The sequence below is a fragment of the Procambarus clarkii genome, chromosome 46 (genome assembly GCF_040958095.1).
Source record: "Procambarus clarkii isolate CNS0578487 chromosome 46, FALCON_Pclarkii_2.0, whole genome shotgun sequence".
NCBI lineage: Eukaryota > Metazoa > Arthropoda > Malacostraca > Decapoda > Cambaridae > Procambarus > Procambarus clarkii.
The window spans coordinates 7,310,703-7,336,276 of record NC_091195.1 but is presented as its reverse complement, the minus strand read 5'-3'; the positions used below and the strand labels follow the sequence as shown (position 1 = coordinate 7,336,276).

Genomic DNA, 25,574 nt, shown 5'->3' with positions numbered 1-25,574 from the left:
CAGACATAGTTCAGTAAATCCAAACAATTACCGAACTCTAGCTCTTGTCCCCGCCCTAGTCTCCTGTCGTAGATTCAATACTAACATTCCAATTTCCCTGAACTTTTAAACCCTCATATTTCAAACGTATATGACAATTTATTTACCGAGCTCCAGCTCTTGTCCTCAGCCTGAGTTCCTTCACGTATCTTCGTTAATAACCCATCAATTTTTCTGAAATTTAAACCCATTGTACTTCTAACTAAGTAAATAAAGAAAAAATAGTGTTACTGAACTCTAGCTCTATGTTCTCTGTCTTAGTTCTCTCCTGTAAATTCACTACTGTCAGTCCAAATCTCCTAAAATTTAAAACCATCTACATTTCAGACCTATGTAAAAAATAAATCAAAGCAAATTACCAAGCTCCAGCTCATGTCCTCCGCCTTACTTCATCAAACTTATTTCAGATCAAAATGCTCTCCGGTCTATCAAAGTAAACATCATGCACTTCAATACCCTTTTTGTACTCAGCTATGTAAATAATCACTATCGTGCTAATATTCGCACAGTCAGATTGCACCTTACCTTCAATACCTTTTGTTTACCCAAGTAAGCAATAATCACACAGTAAAAAATCACACCTTACCTCCTTAAGGGAGCCGGTCGGCCGAGCGGACAGCACGCTGGACTTGTGATCCTGTGGTCCCGGGTTCGATCCCGGGCGCCGGCGAGAAACAATGTTCAGAGTTTCTTTCACCCTATGCCTCTGTTACCTAGCAGTAAAATAGGTACCTGAGTGTTAGTCAGCTGTCACGGGTTGCTTCCAGGGGGTGGAGACCTGGTCGAGGACCAGGCCGCGGGGACACTAAAAATCCCCGAAAGCATCTTAAGATAACCTCAAGAAGATAACCTTCCCTCCCTTCATTTACCTCTCCCAACGCCCTTTCACCCTTCATCTCGCCCTCACACCCTACTCCCCCTTACCTTCTTATCCCTTACCCCCCCCCCTTCATCTCGCCCATTCCCCAACTTATCCAAACCTTCAATAATCATACTGTATTTGTACATTTTCTGTGTTCTTCACTGTGTTCTTTGCACACTCTCCTATGTTTTCTATGCTCACCCCATGTTCAGCAAGTGTTCACAGCATGTTCAATTCATATTTTTTCACCAGTTTTCTTCATTTGTCTGTTTTTGTCACTTTTTCCCGTATGTTCACTGTGTTCTTTGTCATGTTTTCATGTACATCGCATGTTCTCCGTACAAATTTTATACTCAATATTCATATTCACCTTGTTCAAAAGATTTTCTTACATTTTCTATGTGTTCTTTGTCACGGTCCCTATATGTTCACTGTGTTCATTAGCTTTTTCGTTCATGTTATCTTCGTTCTTTCTCATTTCCCCGTGTGTTCACTGTGCTCTTCAAATTCTCTTACATGTTTTATGTGTTCTTTGTCATGTTTTCAGTATGTTCATTATGTTCAACGCATTCTCTTACATGTTCTTTTAAATAAATTATATAATTGTTTCTTCCGTTCAGTAACTAGTTCTTTGTCAAATATTATCAATAGCAATACAGTTCCCCCCCAACAAATTTAGTCAGTCACTAAGACTGACTAAATTTGCAAAACTACGACAATGTAATTCTCGTAGTCAACATATTATTTCTTACCAACACTGTTCTTAAACAAATCTACACTTTATTCAGTACCAAATTTACAAAGACAAACTTTTCTTGTAACTTCTTAGCTAAACTTACTTGCCAATCAACTGAAAATAGTCAGGATTAATCTCGTTCAACACTGTTCTTAACTAAAATAACCTTTCTCTTAGCTAAAAATAGTCAGAGGAAACTTTCCAAAATGTTCATAACTAACTGTATCTATCGTCAATCAACTGAAAATAGTCTTGTTCATCATTTCTTAACTAAAATTATTCTTCAGTCAACTAAAAATAGTCACATTCAACACTGTACATAACTAAAATTATTCGCCCCTTAACTAAAAAATAGTCAAATGTAACTTCAATCAACACTGTTCTTTACTAAAATTATACATCGTGGAGTAAGAAATAATAGTCAAGAAGACACTCAGAGCCATCAAAGACATCCTTTGAGACATAAAAGACACCCTTCGAGACATCAAAGACATCCTTTAAAACATCAAAGACACCCCTCGAGACATCAAAGACACTCCTCGAGACACCAAAGTTACTCTTTGATACATCAGAAGACACACTCAGACACATCAAAGACACACTCAGAGACATCAAAAATTCTCTTCAAGACATCAAAAATACTTTTCAAGACATCAAAAATACTCTTCAAGACATCAAAAATGCTCTTCAAGACATCAAAGACACTCTCAAAAACGTCAAAATACTACTCATGCCCACAAAAGTTATTCTCAGAGTCATCAATAACCACAGAAGCTCACCTTAATTCTTTCCTCAGTGACTGTGGGATATCTGCCTGAATTCAAATTATAATCTCATTTAACTACCTTTGTGTACTCTAGCTCTGCCTTTCCCTTGAAAAGGTTTTAACTTTAGTTAAAAAAAAAAAAAAAGAATAATATTGTCATCTTTATTATTGTCTTTTTTTTTTCTTTTTACTCCCATGTTCCATAGTACACTGGCTTTGCCTGTGTCCTCTAGTATTAACTTTATTATCTAGTGTCCTGAGTGTATCTCTATTTAACCTACCTCAGTTTGTTTTAGTGTAACTTTAGTATTCAACTTTAGTGTACTTTTAATAGTATAGTAAGCAAGCTTTTCATCTTATAGATTTCATAATTGTTTTTTTTACTTTTTTGGTCATCTATTGTTATTAATTATTTTAGTTAATTTTTTACATTCCTAGTTCCCATTATGTTTTTTTTTTCCTTTTTACTTTAAATTACCATTAAGTTTATTTTACTTTAGAATTTTTAATCTACTTTTTTCTTTGTTTTCTATTTTGTAATTTGCCATTCTTGCCTTGTTTTCCTGCAAACAGCCTTTTTATGCAGACAAGTATAGACCCAGAACTAAACCTCTTATCCACTATCTATGACAATCATCACTTCAATGATCAAAATTGCAGATATTTTACAGCACACGATGTAAACAATGTATTAACAGATAATCACAATATCTCTGTAATCAACTTGAACGTTAGATCCCTAGGTAAACACTTCGATGATGTTAGTGCCTTGATTGAAACTATTGACAACAAATTCTCTTTTATTATACTTACTGAAACATGGTTGAAAGAGGATAATACTCAACTCTTTAACATGCCTAACTACTCGGCAATTCACAACTGTCGTCAAATGCAGAGAGGTGGTGGTACTGCTCTTTACTACCACCAAGACCTAACATGCTTAAAAATAATTAGAACTAGAGACTGCTGTGGGGAGTATATCTTCGCCAGTTTCAGAGTCAAGGGTGCCGAATCTGTCCTGTCTGTGGGTGCAGTCTATAGAATTCCTAACACTGATGTGTCTGAATTCAACTCAAACCTTAGAAGTCTAATACTAGATAACAGATTGAGCAAAAACCATCTAATTATCGCAGGGGACTTTAATATTGACCTCTGCGAGCCTGAACACCCTACTGCTGTTAGCTTCCTCAACTGTATGAATTCCTGCTTCCTCATACCCTTAATCACTAGACCAACTAGAATCACTGATAGTACTGCTACGACTCTAGATCACATCTGGACCAACATAACCTCTCCGCTTACTTCAGGTATAATCACCGATAGCACTACAGACCATTACCCCACATTTCTCTTAACTAACATTAGCAAACCACCTCTAGAGACAAGGGAGTTAAGCTTCAGGCTGCACAATGAAACAGCTATAAACAATTTTATAACTGCTGCTGATAATGTCAACTGGGAGTCCGAGTTAGGTAACATTGGGGACATCAACCTAGCAGTGCAATCTTTTCTTCAAACAACTCTTAGCCTTTATAACACCCACTGTCCTATGCTTACAAAACAAGTCACAAGCAAAAGACTTAACAATCCTTGGCTTACAAAGGGAATATTTAAATCCATTAACAAAAAACACGACCTTGAGAAGAAGTATAGGCTAGGAACAGTCTCCAAAGAATTCTCAAAGAATTACTCGTTATTGCTATCTAAAATAATTAGACGAGCCAAAACTAAATACTATGAAGATAAATTTACCCAAATAGAGAGCAACATTAAAAAAACTTGGAGCACAATTTCACAAATATTGGGATCAAAGAAGATTTTAAATAACAAACCAACACTCCTTTCCAATAACGCTGGTCAGCTTTCAGCCTCTGATTCTGCCATTGAGTTCAATAGGTTCTTCTCTTCCATTGGGTCATCCCTTGCAAATGATATTCCATCTTCCTGTACTGATGTTAAGGACTATCTTACAGGTAACTATCCACAGTCTCTGTACCTAAAGCCTACTAGTTCCACTGATGTCAATGAAATAATCCTTTCCCTTAAAACCAAGTCTAGTGCCCTCAAGGAGATACCAACTTTAATTTACAAAAAAGCCTCCAGATCTCTAGCCCCTGCTATTGCATTGCTCTTCAACAAGTCACTTGAACTCCAAACCTTTCCTGACATTCTAAAAAAAGCAAGAGTAACCCCTGTCCACAAATGTGGTGATCTCACAGATGTTAACAAATACAGACCTATATCAATCCTGCCTAACTTGTCAAAAATATTCGAAAAACTAATCTACAAGCAGCTTTACTCTTTTCTAGCCAAACACAATATACTTAGCTCTTGTCAATATGGCTTCAGACCCAAAAAAAGCACTAACGATGCACTTATTAGTATGATTAACTTAATTCACGCAGCTCTTGATAAAAAGGAGTTTCCTGTTGGGTTATTTGTGGACCTGCGTAAGGCTTTTGACACTGTCAACCATCAAAACCTTCTTCTTAAATTACATCATTATGGAGTCAGAGGACACTCCCTGCAATACCTTAAATCTTATCTTACTGACAGGCTCCAGTATGTTTCTGTGAATAATACAATTTCTCCCACCCTACCCATCAACATTGGTGTTCCTCAGGGCAGCATACTTGGCCCTCTCCTCTTTCTCATCTACATTAATGACCTTCCAAATGCCTCCCAACACCTCAAACCAATTCTATTTGCTGACGACACAACCTTCATTTACTCCAGTCCTGAGCCCCTTGCTCTAAATGCCACAGTAAATACTGAGCTAGAGAAAGTCCATCTTTGGCTAACCGCCAACAAACTCACCCTTAACATTGACAAAACGTTTTATATTCTGTTTGGCAATAAATCCTCTAATCAGATAAATCTCAAAATAAACAATACCCAAATTTGTAACAAATTAGATGGCAAATTCCTTGGCGTTCTCATTGACCACAAGCTGAATTTCCAGGGTCACATTCTAAATATATCAAAAAAAGTTTCAAAAACTGTTGGCATTCTTTCTAAGATCAGATATTATGTACCCCGCCCTGCCCTGGTTACTCTCTATTACTCCCTCATCTATCCATACCTCAACTATGGTATTTGTGCTTGGGGTTCTACTACCCAAAATCATTTGCATTCTCTTATTACCCAACACAAAGCTGCTATTAGGACAATATCCAACTCTGGCCCCAGACATCACTCGGTACCCTTGCTCAAATCTCTGAATATGTTAGATATTAAGTCACTGCACATTCTCTCTTGTGTATTATACATATATAAAACGCTGAACTGTAATGCCAATCCTGACCTCAAAAGCTTCATTGAAGGTTGTAACAGAACCCATGAGCACCACACCAGAAATAAATACAGTTTTGATATTCCTAGAGTACGACTTAATCAAACTAGAAATGCTCTACAAATCAAGGGACCCAGAATGTGGAATGACCTTCCCAACCATGTTAAAGACTGTACCTCTCTCAACCAGTTTAAGATAAAAACTAAACACTACCTAATAAATTCCCTGTAACCTACCTCACTCCTCTATTGTCAACCCATGTCTGTAATTTTTTTTTTTTTTAATCAACACTGTTTGTCAACCTATTGTATTTGTGCTGCTTTTTCAGTCATGTTCCCCCTTTTTTTTATCTTTATTTGTATTTGTTCTCAACACTTTTTATTCTTTATGCTCAATTAGTATTAAGTTCTAGATATTAATGTTTTTCTTGCCCGAAACGCATTGCGTAATAGTGGCTTTAGGCATTGTATGTACTAGCTCTATCTATTTATCAATCCATTAATGTAACATCACTTGTATGTATGTATGTACCTTACCTGAATAAACATATTTATTTATTTATTTATTTATTTATCAAAATTTATTCTCAGTCATCAAAGGTAATCTCTAACTCACCTTCGTTCATCAAAGTTATTCTCTAAGTCATAAAAGTTATCCCCAGAGACATTAAAAATTAATCTCAGTCATCAAAAAAGTTAATCTCAGAGTCATCAAAGGTATTCTCAGAGTCATCAAAGGTAATCTCTAACTCACCTTCGTTCATCAGTGTTGTTCTCTAAGACATCTTCGTTCTTCAAAGAAACTCAAAGAAAGTTATTCTTTAGGACATCAATGTTGTTCTCTAAAACATCCTCAGTCATAAAATTTCTCTCCAAATTGTAACTAGTTCAGCTTTTCATATCAAACTTGCACTTCTGTTAAAATATATATATATTTTTATATATATATATTGGAATAAATAATAAAAGAAAAATTGGAATAATTATACCAAACATAATAATTGCACTATGATCAAAAGGGGTTAGGTTAAAGGGGGAGGAGTAAAAACAATGTAACAAACAATAAATACAACTTATGAGTAACATGACGAATTTTAAGTAAAAAGGTTACAAAGTGCATAAACTGACATTTCTAACAAATATTCCTATAAATGCTGAAATACCCTAACTTTACCAATAAACACCCAATCTTTAACAAATAGCGCTTGAAATGCATAAATGACCATTAGAGAAAAATAACCATTGAAACAAACAAATGAATATGAGACAATAATTGATGAAACACAAAAGACAAGCAGGAATATTTTTGTAAGCTATGTCATGTCTGGTTGGGTGAGTTGGACTAGGTAAGTTAGGTTAAGTCAGTTTGGGTAAGTTAGGTTATGTAAGTTATGTTCAGTTATCTTAGGATGTTAGGTAAGATAGGATAAATAAGTTACGTAAAGGTAGGTTAGGTTAGGATAGGATAGGTTAGGTTAAGTTAGGTTAGGTTAGTTAGCTTAGGATTGGCAAGTTTAGGTAAGTTACATCAGTTAGGGCAGGGGTCTCCAAACTTTTCAATGTAAGGGCCACATTATATATTTCCCATATTTATGCGGGCCGGAGGAATAAAAAATGAAAAAAAAAAAAAAAAAAAAATCAGTGCCAGTAATTTAATTTCCTCAAATATTAAAGTATAAACATGGAAAAATTAAAACATATCTTTTTGGAAAAAATCAGGGTAAACTAAATAGATTCCTGCCTTTAGTTTTATGCAACCAAATTAGTGTGACGAATGATACTGTCGTTTTGACTTCAAAATTTCATTAAAATCAGGTTCCAGATTAGATGAGCCAATTGTAAGAATTGATTTCAAGTGATCATCAGACAAATTTGCTCGATAGTTAGATTTCACATACTTCATTTTGGAAAAAGTTTGTTGACACAAGTATGTTGAACCAAAAATGGACACAAAACTACAAGCAAACTTTATCAAATTTGGAAACTGATCTGGCTGCAGGCATTTATAAAACTCAATCAGATTTCCTTCTCTATACTTATCTTTCAGTCTGTCATCTGCCTGGAGATCAATAATTTCCATTTGAAATTGAGTTGGAAGATTTTCAGCATTGCAGACAAATGGATTATGAAAGAGCCTGATTTCATTTGCTTTGGCATCAAGGTCAGCAAATCGCTTCTGAAACTGTTTTTTCAAATCTGAAATTATTTCATTTGCAAATGAAAAAGGAAATTCAACTTTACTTTCTGCATGAAATTTTTCACAACATGGAAAATGAGCAAAATTCTTAACCTTCACCTGGCCTTCAAGTAGCGCAAGTTTTGCTCTGAATGCCTTGACATGAACAAAGTAGTCACTGATCAAATTTGTTTTGCCTTGCAATTTCAGATTCAAGTTATTCATATGACCTGTCATATCTGCAAAAAATGCCAATTTCCAAATCCATTCACATTCTGATAATAATGGCTGAGGGTTATTTTTCTCTGTGAGAAATAAATCAATTTCTAATCTGAGCTCAAAGAAATGCAGCAAAACCTTTCCACAACTAAGCCATCTAACTGCTGTATAATAAGGCAAGTTAACAAACTCCGCATCAATTTCTTTCAAGAAATCACGGAACTGGCGATGGTTGAGTACATGAGATCTAATGAAATTAACCACAGAAACAACAGGTTTCATGACACAAGACATATCAACATATTTTAGGCACAATGCTTGTTGATGGATAAGGCAATGCAGAAAAATGGGTTTTGAGAATCCTCCAACCTCACAAGCTGTTGTAATTTGCCCAACCAAACCCTTCTTTGTCCCAGACATATTCTTTCCTCCATCAATTGTCACACACTGCACTTGTTTCCATTCCAGGTTATATTCTGTCATAGTTTTACTTACTTCATTGAAAATGTCCTCTCCAGTTGTTGTGGTGTGCATGCTGTGAACTGATGCTAATTCTTGGCTCACGTTAAATTCACTATCAACACCACGAATGAATACTAAGAGCTGATAAGTATCACACACATCAGTTGATTCATCCAACGCAAGAGAATACCAACAAAATCTTTTTGTTTTTTCCTTTATTTGCCGAATTATGTCGCCTCCTAAATCTTCAATTCTACGAGCAACAGTATTTGGCCCAAGACTTATCATTTTGAAGAGGTTTACTTTTTCTGGACATACCTCTCCTGCTGCTTCCACTATACACTCTTTTATGATACTACCATCAGTGAAAGGTTTTCCTTTTTTAGCCAACACATAGGCAACTTTGTAACTGGCTCTAGTTGAAGTTTCATTTTCAGATTTTTTCTTACTGAAAACAGCTTGTTGAGAATGCAGACTGTGCTGAAATGATTCAAACTTTTTAGTGCGTTCTGCTCCTGTGATGTGAGAATAACTTGAGCCATGTTTAGATTCATAGTGCCGACGAATATTGTATTCCTTCAGAACAGCAACACTGTCTCTACATATTATGCATAAAGTTTTATCATTTGCTATCACAAAAAAGTACTTTATCTTCCATTCGTCATTGAACTGACGGCACTCAATGTCCACTTTTCTTTTCTTTATCTTTTCCGTATCTGAAAACATAAGGGTAAAATAAATGAAATAAATTCTACAGGAAAAAAACAGCTTGTATGTGGTGTTAAAAAGCATAGCATATTATTATAAAGTGGTAAATATTATGGCAACAGCTTTCGTTGATAAACTTAATGGTTACCATTTTAACTATTTTAAACATGCAATATTTTTGGCTACAATAGTATTATTGCTATTTTGTATAACTAAGATAAAGGCATTGTCAAAGTACAGAGAAAAGAATATTGTACAGTGTTTGTGCTCCCTGAAACGGAAGCAGCGAAGCCCCACTCGCCCTCCATCCCCATAATATACAGTTATACAATACAATACAATACAATACAATTTTATTTAGGTAAGGTACATACATACAATAAATATTTACAAGGATTGTTTAACTTATAGGTATAGCTAGTACATACAATGCCTAAAGCCACTATTACGCAAAGCGTTTCGGGCATGATAAACTTAAATGACAAGCTTAATACTAATTGAGCATAATGAGTAGAATGAAAACAAGAAATGAAAACATAGATGAAAAAGCAGCACAAATACAATTATGTCGACAAACAGCGCTCTTTAAAGAAAAAAACAGACATTGGTTGACAATAGAAGGGTAAGATAGGTTACAGGGAATTTATTAGGTATAGCTTCGCTTTTAACTTAAACTGGTTGAGAGAGGTACAGTCTTTAACATGGTTGGGAAGGTCATTCCACATTCTGGGCCCCTTGATTTGTAGAGCATTTCTAGTTTGATTAAGTCGTACTCTAGGAATATCAAAACTGTATTTATTTCTGGTGTGATGCTCATGGGTTCTGATACAACCTTCTATGAAGCTTTTGAGATCAGGATTGGCATTATAGTTTAGCGTTTTATATATGTATAATACACATGAGAGAATGTGCAGTGACTTAATGTCTAACATATTCAGAGATTTAAGTAGGGGTACCGAGTGGTGTCTGGGGCCAGAATTGGATATTGTCCTAATAGCAGCTTTGTGTTGAGTAATTAGAGGACGTAAGTGATTTTGGGTAGTAGAGCCCCAAGCACAAATACCATAGTTGAGATATGGATAGATAAGGGAGTAATAGAGAGTCACCAGGGCAGGGCGTGGTACATAATATCTGATCTTAGAAAGAATATACACAACTGATTGGTTGTAATGCACAACACATACCTACCAGTATTAGTATCTGTGCGTCACACTATCGAGAGAGAGGAAAACTGACTCGGGTTGAGCGCCACCAGTCAGCAGCCCCAGCTTTGAATAATTCTGCGATGCCATTCGTACGATAATTATTTTTTCAAGGCCACCACACAGGGATTTGTTTGGAGGGCCGGATGAAATTATGTGGCGGGCCGGATGTGGCCCGCGGACCATAGTTTGGAGACCCCTGAGTTAGGGGGAGGAATAGGATAGAATATATTAGGTTAGGTTTTATATATATATATATATATATATATATATATATATATATATATATATATTATTAAATATGACCGAAAAAGTAAGATTAATAATTCTAACACGAATTTTCTCAATCTTTCGTACATTTCTTTTCACTGTTGGAGGTAAATCAAAAATCAATTCTCCAAAATTCATTTTTATTTCTAGTCTGACGCGACACGAGTGCGTTTCGTAAAACTTATTACATTTTCAAAGACTTTAGTTTACAAATACACAACTGAATAGAACTTACGCATCTCCGATTTTATACCTACATTTTAGTGAGGTGGATGGGGTGAGGTGGCATTAATAGGGTATTAATTTCATCAACACAAGACAGAACAAGAGGTGGTATTAATAGGGTATTAATTTCATCAACACAAGACAGAACACGAAACAATGGGTATTGAATAGAAGTGTTTGTAGAACGCCTATTGGTCCATATTTCTTGATGCTTCTATATTGGAGCGGAGTCTTGAGGTGGGTAGAATATAGTTGTGCATTAATTGGCTGTTGATTGCTGGTGTTGACTTCTTGATGTGTAGTGCCTCGCAAACGTCAAGCCGCCTGCTATCGCTGTATCTATCGATGATTTCTGTGTTGTTTACTAGGATTTCTCTGGCGATGGTTTGGTTGTGGGAAGAGATTATATGTTCCTTAATGGAGCCCTGTTGCTTATGCATCGTTAAACGCCTAGAAAGAGATGTTGTTGTCTTGCCTATATACTGGGTTTTTTGGAGCTTACAGTCCCCAAGAGGGCATTTGAAGGCTTAGACGACGTTAGTCTCTTTTAAAGCGTTCTGTTTTGTGTCTGGAGAGTTTCTCATGAGTAGGCTGGCCGTTTTTCTGGTTTTATAGTAAATCGTCAGTTGTATCCTCTGATTTTTGTCTGTAGGGATAACGTTTCTATTAACAATATCTTTCAGGACCCTTTCCTCCGTTTTATGAGCTGTGGAAAAGAAGTTCCTGTAAAATAGTCTAATAGGGGGTATAGGTGTTGTTAGTTGTCTCTTCAGAGGTTGCATGGCGTTTCACTTTCCTTCTTATGATGTCTTCGACGAAACCATTGGAGAAGCCGTTGTTGACTAGGACCTGCCTTACCCTACAGAGTTCTTCAGAAGAACTCTGCCTCCCAGTTGGGTGGGTGTGGAGCAAGACTAGTAACTGTGTGACTCACCAGAGATATAAAGTGCCTTGTATAGTGACTGTTGTGAGCCTCTTGCTGAATCACTTGTGATACAAAAGATTATTGATGTGTATATTTGTGTTATATGGAGGACCTATGGCAATTCCACGACCAAGAGATGGCTTCCTGAACCTTGCAGGAATTAACCTCACTGAGGACCAAGTCACTCTCCTAAATCTGGGCATAAACTGTCACGTTATGTCCAGACCGAGTGAGATGGCCCGGAAAGTGGAGTTGGAAATTCTGTTGGACGACATATTCGACCTCGAGACACAAAAGAAGGTCACTACCAAAGACACTTTACAAGCAGAACTTATTGCGGAAGGAGGAAAGAATCGAGGCAATTACAGAAGCACCATACTGTCCCCCGAGCTCAAAACGGCAGCCAAAAGCCTTCGTGAGAACAAGGAGATAGTTGTCAGGAGAGGTGACAAGTCGCCAATATACGTCATTCTTAAAAAAGACGAATATCTGGCGAAAATGAACCTCATACTCTCTGACCAAACTAAATTCCAAAGGGTAACGAAGGACACTACAGCCGAATTAAAAGCAAAGGTCAACAAACTAATCGAAACTGTGAACGCCAAGAAATCAGGACTCCACCTGCCAAAGATAATTGGGGAATATAAACCTGGATATGCGTATGGAAATGTCAAGACACACAAGCCTGGAAACCCACTTCGGCCAATCATTAGCCAGATACCCACACCCACGTACAGACTGGCGAAGCGATTCAACGGCCTACTGACACCTTATGTCCCTTGCGCCTTCAGCCTGAAGTCGCCAAAGGAATTTGTTGACTTAATGCGGGGCACACGGGCCACAGGAATAAGAGCCTCGTTGGACGTAGAATCGCTGTTCACCAACGTACCAGTGGACGAGACAATCGGGATGATAGCCGACAGAGTGTATCGTGATCCAGCCTGTACTCCTCTTGACATACCAGAAAATATCCTAAGGAAACTACTCCAAGCTTGTACTAAAGAGGCACCCTTCTTGAGCCCGGATGGGCACATATATAAGCAAGTAGATGGGGTCGCCATGGGTTCTCCCCTAGGTGTCCTGTTTGCAAACTTCTACATGGGTACCATCGAGCAAAAAGTCTTGGTCGACATGAACTTGAAACCGGCCATATATTGCAGGTATGTTGACGACATTTTTACACAGGTACCTGATGTCAGACATCTGCAGGAGCTGAAGGAGGCATTCGAGCGGAGTTCCGTGCTGCGTTTCACTTACGAGATGGAAAAGGATGGGAAGCTGCCCTTTCTAGATGTAACAGTCATGGAAAAGAGCGGAGGTTTCCACACTGCAGTCTACACTAAGGAAACGAACATAGGAATGTGCCTAAATGCCAAAAGCGACTGCCCAGATAGGTACAAGAGGAGTGTTGTTAACGCATATGTCGACCGTACTCTCAGCCACAGCTCAGAATGGAAGCAAGTCGACGAAGAACTCTGTAGGGTAAGGCAGGTCCTAGTCAACAACGGCTTCTCCAATGGTTTCGTCGAAGACATCATAAGAAGGAAAGTGAAACGACCAACACGTATATAGTACGTATATAGTATTTATTATACGTATATATTATTGTTTTGAGTGTATATATATATATATATATATATATATATATATATATATATATATATATATATATGTCGTACCTAGTAGCCAGAACGCACTTCTCAGCGTACTATGCAAGGCCCGATTTGCCTAATAAGCCAAGTTTTCATGAACTAATTGTTTTTCGACGACCTAACCTACCTAACCTAACCTAACCTAACTTTTTCGGCTACGTAACCTAACATAACCTATAAAGATAGGTTAGGTTAGGTTAGGTAGGGTTGGTTAGGTTCAGTCATATATCTACGTTAATTTTAACTCCAATAAAAAAAATTGACCTCATACATAATGAAATGGGTAGCTTTATCATTTCATAAGAAAAAAATTAGAGAAAATGTATTAATTCAGGAAAATTTGGCTTATTAGGCAAATCTGGCCTTGCATAATAGGCTGAGAAGTGCATTCTGGCTATTAGGTACGACATATATATATATATATATATATATATATATATATATATATATATATATATATATATATATATATATATATATATGTCGTACCTAATAGCCAGAACGCACTTCTCAGCCTACTATGCAAGGCCCGATTTGCCTAATAAGCCAAGTTTTCATGAATTAATTGTTTTTCGACTACCTAACCTACCTAACCTAACCTAACCTAACTTTTTCGGCTACCTAACCAAACCTAACCTATAAAGATAGGTTAGGTTAGGTTAGGTAGGGTTGGTTAGGTTCGGTCATATATCTACGTTAATTTGAACTCCAATAAAAAAAAATGACCTCATACATAATGAAATGGGTAGCTTTATCATTTCATAAGAAAAAAATTAGAAAAAATATATTAATTCAGGAAAACTTGGCTTATTAGGCAAATCGGGCCTTGAATAGTAGGCCAAAAAGTGAGTTCTGGCTACTAGGTACGACATATATATATATATATATATACGTCGTACCTAGTAGCCAGAACGCACTTCTCAGCCTACTATGCAAGGCCCAATTTGCCTAATAAGCAGAGTTTTCATGAATTAATTGTTTTTCGACTTCCTATCCTAAATTTTTCGGCTACCTAACCTAACCTAACCTATAAAGATAGGTTAGGTTAGGTTAGGTAGGGTTGGTTAGGTTCGGTCATATATCTACGTTAATTTTAACTCCAATAAAAATATATTATATATATATAATATATATATTTATGTATGTGTATAAAGTATATGTGGAAGCTAATCAGCATTACATTTCACCTTTGTAAATGCACATCAGTGACACTATGTAAAGAACACATGGACCACTTTATGTTAAGCAGACGTAACTCTGTGTATTTATGTCTGTAGGTTAGATTAGCATTTTAAAAGCACTACAATCCCCGTCTGTGGTTGATTGTTCAATAAATCCCTGAATTATATGTTTAACAGATCTCTCACCCTGTCCATGGAGGATAGAAGAAAATGTATATATGCTGGTTAGCATTGTAAATGTGTGGCCACGTCTGTGGTTGAAAATAATAATAAAAAACCGTCATTTAATTATCTCACACCCTAAACATTATTACTTACTTTAAACTGGAAAAGCACCAGTCTGATTACTGAGAGAATAAAAAAATAAATACCAGAAATAAAACTTAATATGAGTAATTAAATTAACTCAATAAAGACACTCCTTCCGGTTATACACAAAGACGCATCTGGTGTGAGATCCCTGCCAGCCAGGTGGTTACATAACAGCATTTCGAAGGCTGGACGTCACACAACGAAACATATTTCAGTAAAGAATTTATAATTTTAAAAACTATTATTACATAGTTAAGATGCTATTAATGCCATCCAAAATACTCAGTTTTCATCAGGTAATAAATCCAGCAGTAAGGTGAGTGGATGGCTCAGTATGTCTTCTTGTTATATCTTAGAACATACCAGTAACAACAGTGACTGTATCTCAGTGTATGTCTTCAGCCATTACCCTGGACGCCAGGAGTTATGTCGACACCCGGTACGCCAAGGCCTACGTGGACCCGGACACCCTGGACGCCACGGGCTACGTGGACCCGGACACACTGGACAGGCTACCGTACCAGAAATGGATGCTTACCCTGATCATCAACTGGGACCTCACTGATGACGACCCCGCCATAGACTGGTGCTGCCACCTGGCGGCTCAGCTGTGCCCTTTCTCAAGAGGAGGGTATAGTTCCCTGCGCTTCACTCATACGTGTCTTACCAGTACGTATTGACTTCATTTTAACACGTCAGTATATATAACTCAGTTGTTTAATTCACAGTGCTACAAGTGGTTTCAAAAACAATTTTACGTTAAAAGTCATGAATTACAGAAGGTATAAGGCTTCCTGAGTAACTTTGAGCACCGTTTAGCGACCAAGAATATTGATTAAGCAAGATTCACTGCTTATAAAGCAACACGGATTAATATTTAGCCCAACATTGTCTTGCTTAATACAAGCTAGATTTACTTGATATAAGTTTTCTTTGGCATGAGTGTGTGACAAAGCTAGGTGTGAGTGGGGAGAGAAGCCAGGTGTAGGTTTCTCTGTCCCCTCCCATCTGCAGGTGTGGATAGGAAAAGTGGACAGGTGTAGGTGGGGAGAGTAGCCAGGTGTGGGCTTCAGTGTTCCTTTTCATCATCAGGTGTGGGTGTGGAGACCAGCTAGGTGTGAGTGTGGAGAACAGCTAGGTGTGGGTTTCAGTGTTCCCTCTCATCTGCAGATGTGAATGGGGGTAGTGGACAGGTGTGGGTGGGAAGAGTAGCCAGGTGAGGTGTGGAGAGCAGCCAGGTGTGGGCTTCAGTGTTCCTTTTCATCTACAAGTGTGGGTGTGGAGATCAGCTAGGTGTGGGTTTCAGTGTTCCCTCTTATCTGCAGATGTGAATGGGGGTAGTGGACAGGTGTGGGTGGGAAGAGTAGCCAGGTGTGGGTGTGGAGAGTAGCCAGGTGTGGATTTCAGTTTTCCACCTCATCTGCAGGTGTGATGGAGAGAGTAGTCAGGTGTGGAATTAAATTTTCCCTCTCATCTGCAGGTGTGGGTAGGGAGAGTAGTCAGGTGTGGGCTTCTGTGTTCCTTCTCGTCTGCAGGTTTGGGTAAGGTGAGTAGCCAGGTGTGGGCTTCAATGTTCCCTTTCTGCTGCAGGTGTGGGTGGGGAGAGTTGCAACGTATGGGCTTCAGTGTTCCCTCTCATCTGCAGGTGTTAGGAGGAGAGAGTAGCCAGGTGTTGTTGGGGAAATTAACCAGGTGTGGGCTTCAGTATTCCCTCTTTTTACAGGTGTGTGTGTTAAAAGTAGCCAAGTGTGGGTTTCACTGTTCCCTTCAGTCTGCAGGTGTGGGTGAGGAGAGTATCCAGGTGTGGGTGAATGATTAGCCAGGTGTGGGCTTCAGTGTTCCCCAATTTTGCAGGTGTGGGTGTGGAGAGTATCCAGATGTGGGTTTCAGTGTTTCCTCTCATCTGCAGGTGTGGGTGGGGAGATAGCCAAGTGTATGGGCTTCAATGTTCCCTCTCACCATCAGGTGTGGGTGTGGAGGTTAGGCAGGTGTGAGTGGGGAGATTAGCAGGGTGTGTGGGCTTCAATGTTCCCCTCTCATCTGCAAGTGTGGGTGTGGAGAGTAGCCAGGTGTGGGCTTCAGTGTTCCCTCTCATCTACAGGTGTGGGTGGGGAGAGTAGCCAGGTGTGGTCTTCAGTGTTCCCTCTCATCGGCAGGTGTGGGTTGTGGGTTGGTTGGGTTCTCCCAAGCCCACACCTGGGAGAGTAGCCAGGTGTGTTCATCAGTGTTCCCACTCATCTGCAGGTGTGGATGTGGAGAGTAGCCATTTGTGGGCTTCAGTGTTCCCTCTCATCTACAAGTGTGAGTGTGGAGAGTAGCCAGGTGTGGGCTTCAGTGTTCCCCTCTCATCTACTGGTGTTGGTGTGGAGAGTAGCCAGGTGTGGGCTTCAGTGTTCCCTCTCATCTACAGGTGTGGGTGTGGAGAGACTCCTGCGAGAACTTCACCGGAGGGGCGTCACTGGTCACGTGCTTTCTATTGATGTCAGCGGGGAGAAGAAGGCCCTTCGCGAACTCGCCGAGTCGCTTAAGAATTTTAAGCTATTTCAAACTAGAATTTTTATCTCGACTGGTAGAGTGTTGAGACCAGCTTTACGAGACCAATAATGTACAAGGACACATCTACGAGGAGCTGGTTGTTGAGACCTGCCTCACGAGACCAATAATGTACAAGGACACATCTACGAGGAGCTGGTTGTTAAGACCTGCCTCACGAGACCAATAATGTACAAGGACACATCTACGAGGAGCTGGTTGTTGAGACCTGCCTCACGAGACCAATAATGTACAAGGACACATCTACGAGGAGCTGGTTGTTAAGACCAGCCTCACGAGACCAATAATGTACAAGGACACATCTACGAGGAGCTGGTTGTTGAGACCTGCCTCACGAGACCAATAATGTACAAGGACACATCTACGAGGAGCTGGTTGTTGAGACCTGCCTCACGAGACCAATAATGTACAAGCACACATCTACGAGGAGCTGGTTGTTGAGACCAGCCTCACGAGACCAATAATGTACAAGGACACATCTACGAGGAGCTGGTTGTTGAGACCTGCCTCACGAGACCAATAATGTACAAGGACACATCTACGAGGAGCTGTTTGTTGAGACCTGCCTCACGAGACCAATAATGTACAAGGACACATCTACGAGGAGCTGGTTGTTGAGACCTGCCTCACGAGACCAATAATGTAAAAGGACACATCTAAGAGGAACTGGTTGTTGCTGAGAGTTTTAGTATGCTGGTGGTATGAATGTGTTTTAGTATGCTGGTGGTATGAATGAGATTTAGTATGCTGGTGGTATGAATGAGTTTTAGTATGCTGGTGGTATGAATGAGTTTTAGTATGCTGGTGATATGAATGAGTTTTAGTATGCTGGTGGTATGAATGTGTTTTGGTATGCTGGTGGTATGAATGAGTTTTAGTATGCTGGTGATATGAATGAGTTTTAGTATGCTGGTGATATGAATGAGTTTTAGTATGCTGGTGGTATGAATGAGTTTCGTTATTCTGGTGATATGAATGTGTTTTAGTATGCTGGTGGTATGAATGAGTTTTAGTATGCTGGTGGTCTGAATGAGTTTTAGTATGCTGGTGGTATGAATGAGTTTTAGTATGCTGGTGGTATGAATGAGTTTTAGTATGCTGGTGATATGAATGAGTTTTAGTATGCTGGTGGTATGAATGAGTTTTAGTATGCTGGAGGTATGAATGAGTTTTGGTATGCTGGTGGTATGAATGAGTTTTAGTATGCTGGAGGTATGAATGAGTTTTAGTATGCTGGTGGTATGAATGTTGAAAAATCTGGCTCTAGAATACTAATAATAATGATAATTAAATTTCGAAGGACCACTCCCTTAATAGGAGAAATAAATTAAATATTTAAATTTAATAAATTAGAGAAGCAGTGCCTATGGATCTCCAATAATGAATAATATAGGATGCTCTGAGATGCTGGATAATATAATGTGATTGATCATAAGAATATTAGGGCAATGGACTGTAGAATGATAATTAAAATTATAGAGCCAAATCCCTCTACACACTTTGGGGGCTATTCTATAATGCTAGTAGGTAATTCACTACAAATTACTACAATATGAATATAAGTTATTAATTATAGTATATATGTGAAATATGTGTTAGTTAATGAAAAGTTGAAATATTAATGCATATCAATAATTAAATCAAGTATATAATTAATATGCAAGTAATGGAAATTCACCGACTCTCAATAATGAAAAGACACTATCTATATATTATGACTGGTAAATTCTGAGCTGTATCAGAGGAACGTGGATTGCGGCCAGCCTCTACAACACGTTGGGACCAGCAATGAGATAGTAATCCTTGGGACATGTGTTCATGGAGACAGTCATACGCCTCCTCAGTTGAATTACACAACGCTGAAATAAGTAACTTCTATAATTTCCACTTCACTAGTATTCACTCATATAAACGCAAGATATGAAATAATTGGAGGGTTAGAAACATCACTTACATGGGTGTTTAATATCGCCTACAGCATCACGACATGGCACCTGCTTTAGTGAATATACCTGAGCTCAACAATAAAACGATGAAGTAAAATGCCCGCCGAAATTGGTGTCCGTGAATTTAGTAAGCTGCGCCCTTATTCTGAAGCCCCGAGATGCTTGCAGAATTGGAAGATTTGGTCGGGATGCTTCGGAACACTTTGCTGCCAGTTGATCGAAAATGGCGAGAGTCCCTTTCCTCCATCTCGGGTTGACGCATGCGCAAAAGCTCCCAGTAGAGGCCCTGAGCATAAATTATATTATATATTTAATTCTTAATGTGGAAGGAAGTGAGTATGACGAATATTTACATCATAAATAAATGTGTTATGCGTAATATATTTTCTCGTAATGCAAGTAAGTTAATATGAACCGCGCAAAATAAACGAGAAATATTTAAATGGTAAGTAATTTGTATTTTATTATTCACTGAAACACCTATCTAGCTGGATAAATGAATTGCAGTACACTTTAGTATACTAATTAATGTAAACTTATTAATAAACGATCATCGTTAATAAAGGAAAGTAAATAACTGGACTCTATTGAGTCTACAGAAATGTAGAAAATTATTCCCTATGGCGGTCTTTGGAGCACGACGCCATAAATACTAGGAAAGATATGGCAGAATTGGGTCGCAATAGGATATGAAATGATATTAGTACACTACTGGTTAGTATAGTGTTAGTAAATTGTAATTGTTAGTACAAAATGATTTATCGAAGTACTAAAATGAAAAAAAGTGTTGGATATTTCCAACAATGAATGAGTTTTAGTATGCTGGTTGTATGAATGAGTTTTAGTATGCTGGTGATATGAATGAGTTTTAGTATGCTGGTGGTATGAATGAGTTTTAGTATGCTGATGAAATGAATGAGTTTTAGTATGCTAGTAGTATGAATGAGTTTTAGTATGCTGGTAGTATGAATGAGTTATAGTATGCTGGTGGTATAAATGAGTTTTAGTATGCTGGTAGTATGAATGAGTTTTAGTATGCTGGTAGTATGAATGAGTTTTAGTATGCTGGTGGTATGAATGAGTTTTAGTATGCTGGTAGTATGAATGAGTTTTAGTATGCTGGTAGTATGAAGGAGTTTTAGTATGCTGGTGGTATGAATGAGTTTTAGTATGCTGGTGGTATGAATGAGTTTTAGTATGCTGGTTGTATGAATGAGTTTTAGTATGCTGGTTGTATGAATGAGTTTTAGTATGCTGGTGGTATGAATGAGTTTTAGTATGCTGGTGGTATTAATGAGTTTTAGTATGCTGGAGGTATGAATGCGTTTTGGTATGCTGGTGGTATGAATGAGTTTTAGTATGCTGGTGGTATGAATGTGGAAAAATCTAACTCCAGAATACTAATAATAATGATAATTAAATTTCGAAGGACCACTCCCTTAATGGGAGAAATAAATTAAATATTTAAATTGAATAAATTAGAGAAGCAGTGCCTATGGATCTCCAATAATGAATAATATAGGATGCTCTGAGATGCTGGATAATATAATGTGATTGATCATAAGAATATTAGGGCAATGGACTGTAGAATGATAATTAAAATTATAGAGCCAAATCCCTCTACACACTTTGGGGGCTATTCTCTAATGCTTTAGGTAATTCACTACAAATTACTACAATATGAATATAAGTTATTAATTATAGTATATATGTGAAATATGTGTTAGTTAATGAAAAGTTGAAATATTAATGCATATCAATAATTAAATCAAGTATATAATTAATATGCAAATAAATGGAAATTCACTGACTCTCAATAATGAAAAGACACTATCTATATATTATGACTGGTAAATTCTGAGCTGTATCAGAGGAACGTAGATTGCGGCCAGCCTCTACAACACGTTGGGACCAGCAATGAGATAGTAATCCTTGGGACATGTGTTCATGGAGACAGTCATACGCCTCCTCAGTTGAATTACACAACGCTGAAATAAGTAACTTCTATAATTTCCACTCCACTAGTATTCACTCATTTAAACGCAAGATATGAAATAATTGGAGGGTTAGAAACATCACTTACATGGGTGTTTAATATCGCCTACAGCATCACGACATGGCACCTGCTTTAGTGAATATACCTGAGCTCAACAATAAAACGATGAGGTAAAATGCCCGCCGAAATTGGTGTCCATGAATTGGGTAAGCTGCGCCCTTATTCTGAAGCCCCGAGATGCTTGCAGAATTGGAAGATTTGGTCGGGCTGCTTCGGAACACTTTGCTGCCAGTTGATCGAAAATGGCGAGAGTCCCTTTCCTCCATCTCGGGTTGACGCATGCGCAAAAGCTCCCAGTTGGGGCCCTGAGCATAAATTATATTATATATTTAATTCTTAATGTGGAAGGAAGTGAGTATGACGAATATTTACATCATAAATAAATGTGTTATGCGTAATATATTTTCTCGTAATGCAAGTAAGTTAATATGAACCGCGCAAAATAAACGAGAAATATTTAAATGGTAAGTAATTTGTGTTATATTATTATTCACTGAAACACCTATCTAGCTGGATAAATGAATTGCAGTACACTTTAGTATACTAATTAATGTAAACTTATTAATAAACGATCATCGTGAATAAAGGAAAGTAAATAACTGGACTCTATTGAGTCTACAGAAATGTAGAAAATTATTCCCTATGGCGGTCTTTGGAGCACGACGCCATAAATACTAGGAAAGATATGGCAGAATTGGGTCGCAATAGGATATGAAATGATATTAGTACACTACTGGTTAGTATAGTTTTAGTAACTTGTAATTGTTAGTACAAAGATACTTTATCGAAGTACTAAAATGAAAAAAAAGTGTTGGATATTTCCAACAATGAATGAGTTTTAGTATGCTGGCGGTATGAATGAGTTTTAGTATGCTGGTAATATGAATGAGTTTTAGTATGCTGGTGATATGAATGAGTTTTAGTATGCTGGTGGTATGAATGAGTTTTAGTATCCTGGTAGTATGAATGAGTTATAGTATGCTGGTGGTATAAATGAGTTTTAGTATGCTGATAGTATGAATGAGTTTTAGTATGCTGGTAGTATGAATGAGTTTTAGTATGCAGGTAGTATGAATGAGTTTTAGTATGCTGGTAGTATGAATGAGTTTTAGTATGCTGGTGGTATGAATGAGTTTTAGTATGCTGGTTGTATGAATGAGTTTTAGTATGCTGGTAGTATGAATGAGTTTTAGTATGCTGGTAGTATGAATGAGTTTTAGTATGCTGGTAGTATGAATGAGTTTTAGTATGCTGGTTGTATGAATGAGTTTTAGTATGCAGGTAGTATGAATGAGTTTTAGTATGCTGGTAGTATGAATGAGTTTTAGTATGCTGGTAGTATGAATGAGTTTTAGTATGCTGGTAGTATGAATGAGTTTTAGTATGCTGGTAGTATGAATGAGTTTTAGTATGCTGGTTGTATGAATGAGTTTTAGTATGCTGGTGGTATGAATGAGTTTTAGTATGCTGGTGGTATGAATGAGTTTTAGTATGCTGGTGGTATGAATGAGTTTTAGTATGCTGGTGGTATGAATTAGTATTAGAATGTTAGTAGGATGAATGAGTTTTGGTATGCTGATGGAATGATTGAGTTTTTGTATGCATTGTATGAATGTATTTTAGTATGCTGGAGGTATAAATGAGCATTTGTATGCAGATTTTATTAATACGTTCAGAAATGCATATTGCATGAATAACTGATTTTGATATACTGATTTTATGAATAAGTTTTGGCATGTAATTTATATATTAGCATTTTCTACACTTTATATCGATATGATTTTCTTTACTATTGTTTATTGGATCAATATTATTAGTTTTAGCAGTTTATTTTTTAAGAGATCTTAGTTATTTTGACATTTTAGGAATTTTAGGCATTGAGAATTTCTGTCTCACTTTTAGTCTGTCTTAACCTTATTATCCTCAAGATCAAGCAGGAGCATATATACACCTGTGTTATTGTAAGTTGCTTAATGTACAACTTAATACAGTAAGTTGCCTACTGTAACTTACTATAATGCATTAAGCAGTTTATTGTATATGTACTTTAATATTATCAGTATCCGATTGTAAACTTGTTCTACTACAGTAGCTAGCCTTTTTAGGAACTTTCTTTATTACAGTAAGTAGCGTACTGTACAAGTACTTTAATATAGTATGCAGTATACTGTTCAAGTAGTTTAATACAGTAAGTGTCCTGCTCACTTAAATGTACAATTTCTTTAGTAAAGAAACTACCAAGAATCTGCCTTTAAAGGAGAAATTGAGTATAACCTTGGATTGTCAATGAGAAGTCTGAGAGCAATAGTACACCAAGAACTTCAACAAAATCTTGTAGATCTGAAGCAAAGTGAAATCGACACCAGTAATTCCATCTATCATCATACTATCATGCAAGAGGAGCCACACATCTATGGTTCATTCAATAAAATCAGCAGACTTCTAGATGTTACTACTGCTCGACTTAGACTCGTTTGTAAGTATTTCTAGGAATTCTCATTATCTGCTGTTGTAGACCTGACCAAATGTAAACTGTGTCAACAAAATTATTCGCACACCCTCCGTCACTATGTGATGGAGTGCGAAAAGGTACGTGAATTCAGAGACAATTCTATAAAAATGTTCTAAAGATGTGTAAATGTTTCATTCAAAATGATCTGCTACCAGAAATTTTAGCCAAATATCCCCAGTTTGCTAACTGTAGGTAGTAACTAAGAGTGATTGTAACCTATCCACCGCTGCCCACTGGATGGGGGGCGGTGTGCAGGACAAACATATCAATTGTGACACTAGCTCTCTACATATGTCAGTTGCTTAATTTAGAAACTGTATTTGAGGTCGATCTCGAACCATTGTTGATGTGACGACTAATACTAAATTTTGTAACTAGCTCATCAAGATTGTAACGAGCTTAGCTAAATGAACTGTAGGGTTCAGTCCCTGAGCCCATTATGTGCCTCTGTAACCCTTTCCACTACCACCCACAAGATGGGTATGGGGTGCATAATAAATGAACTAAACTGTACACCTCCTTTGATACTGTAAGTAGTACTGTACTAAGCTTTTTATAGTTCAGTACTGCAAGTATTAAAGTAAATACATGCATTATCTGAAATAAAGCAACATATAAGTTTAAACAATATTAACACTTATTTTCGCTCTTTCTCTGAAGTCTATTGTATTATTGTTTGTAACTTGCTAGTGGTGTATGATATGACTTTTTCAACAGAAACAGTAAGACAAATCCGAGTGGTAAACGTTGCCAATGGTCCTCAGGACTCTGGCCTGAGACCTGTCTGGTTTACCGTATATATAAACCATGTTGATACAACACTCAAGTTCAACATTACCTAGTTTCCGATGATACAAAAATGTTGATAGAAATAAATTAAGAAAAACTTAAAATCGTTGCAAGATAACTGAGGCTTTTAAAATTTAACAAAAGAGATGCATATGATGATCAATACTGTCTATGCAAAGTTTAATATTACTTTGACTTTTCTTTAAGTTACTGGAGAAGAAAGTCTTATTTTTAAAAAAAAGAATAATTGAAGATGACCTAACTAGTTACATCTGAGGGTATAAGACACAGTGATTGTGACAACCTTTCCTGACATTTTCCTGTCATAGACACCGTCACTATACCTCACTGTCGAACTGTTGCTGCTGACAGTGAGAACAGTACCCAACCTTAAAACATTTAAACTGGGAAAAAGTCACCATTGCTGACCTGGAAAAACTTCGAGTGTCTGTTTAACAGAAAATTTTATAATATTCATATATCAATCATTGTTTAAATACTAATATGAAATTACGCAATTCACGTTAAAATTGGTGATAGTTGAATAGCTTTGTTAGTGTAACGCATGTCGGCCTGGTTGAGCGGTGCTATGGGCGCTTCGTAGGGCATGTGAAGTGATTGGGTTATGGGGGGTGTGGGGGGGGGGGATACAAGTGCGCCTCAATATGGGAGAGCAGATGTCTGGCGTGTGT

At 37.5% G+C, this 25,574-nt stretch overlaps 1 long non-coding RNA gene across 1 annotated transcript in view; it reads left to right on the top strand.

The window, feature by feature from the left end:
* Positions 1-24,723, top strand: part of LOC138350631 (uncharacterized) — a 135,481-nt gene extending 110,758 nt beyond the window's left edge. The window contains exons 2-3 of the long non-coding RNA XR_011222166.1: positions 15,429-15,695; positions 17,437-24,723. This is a non-coding gene — a long non-coding RNA (uncharacterized lncRNA). The remainder of the gene's footprint in view (positions 1-15,428; positions 15,696-17,436) is intronic.
* Positions 24,724-25,574: the final 851 nt, after the last annotated feature.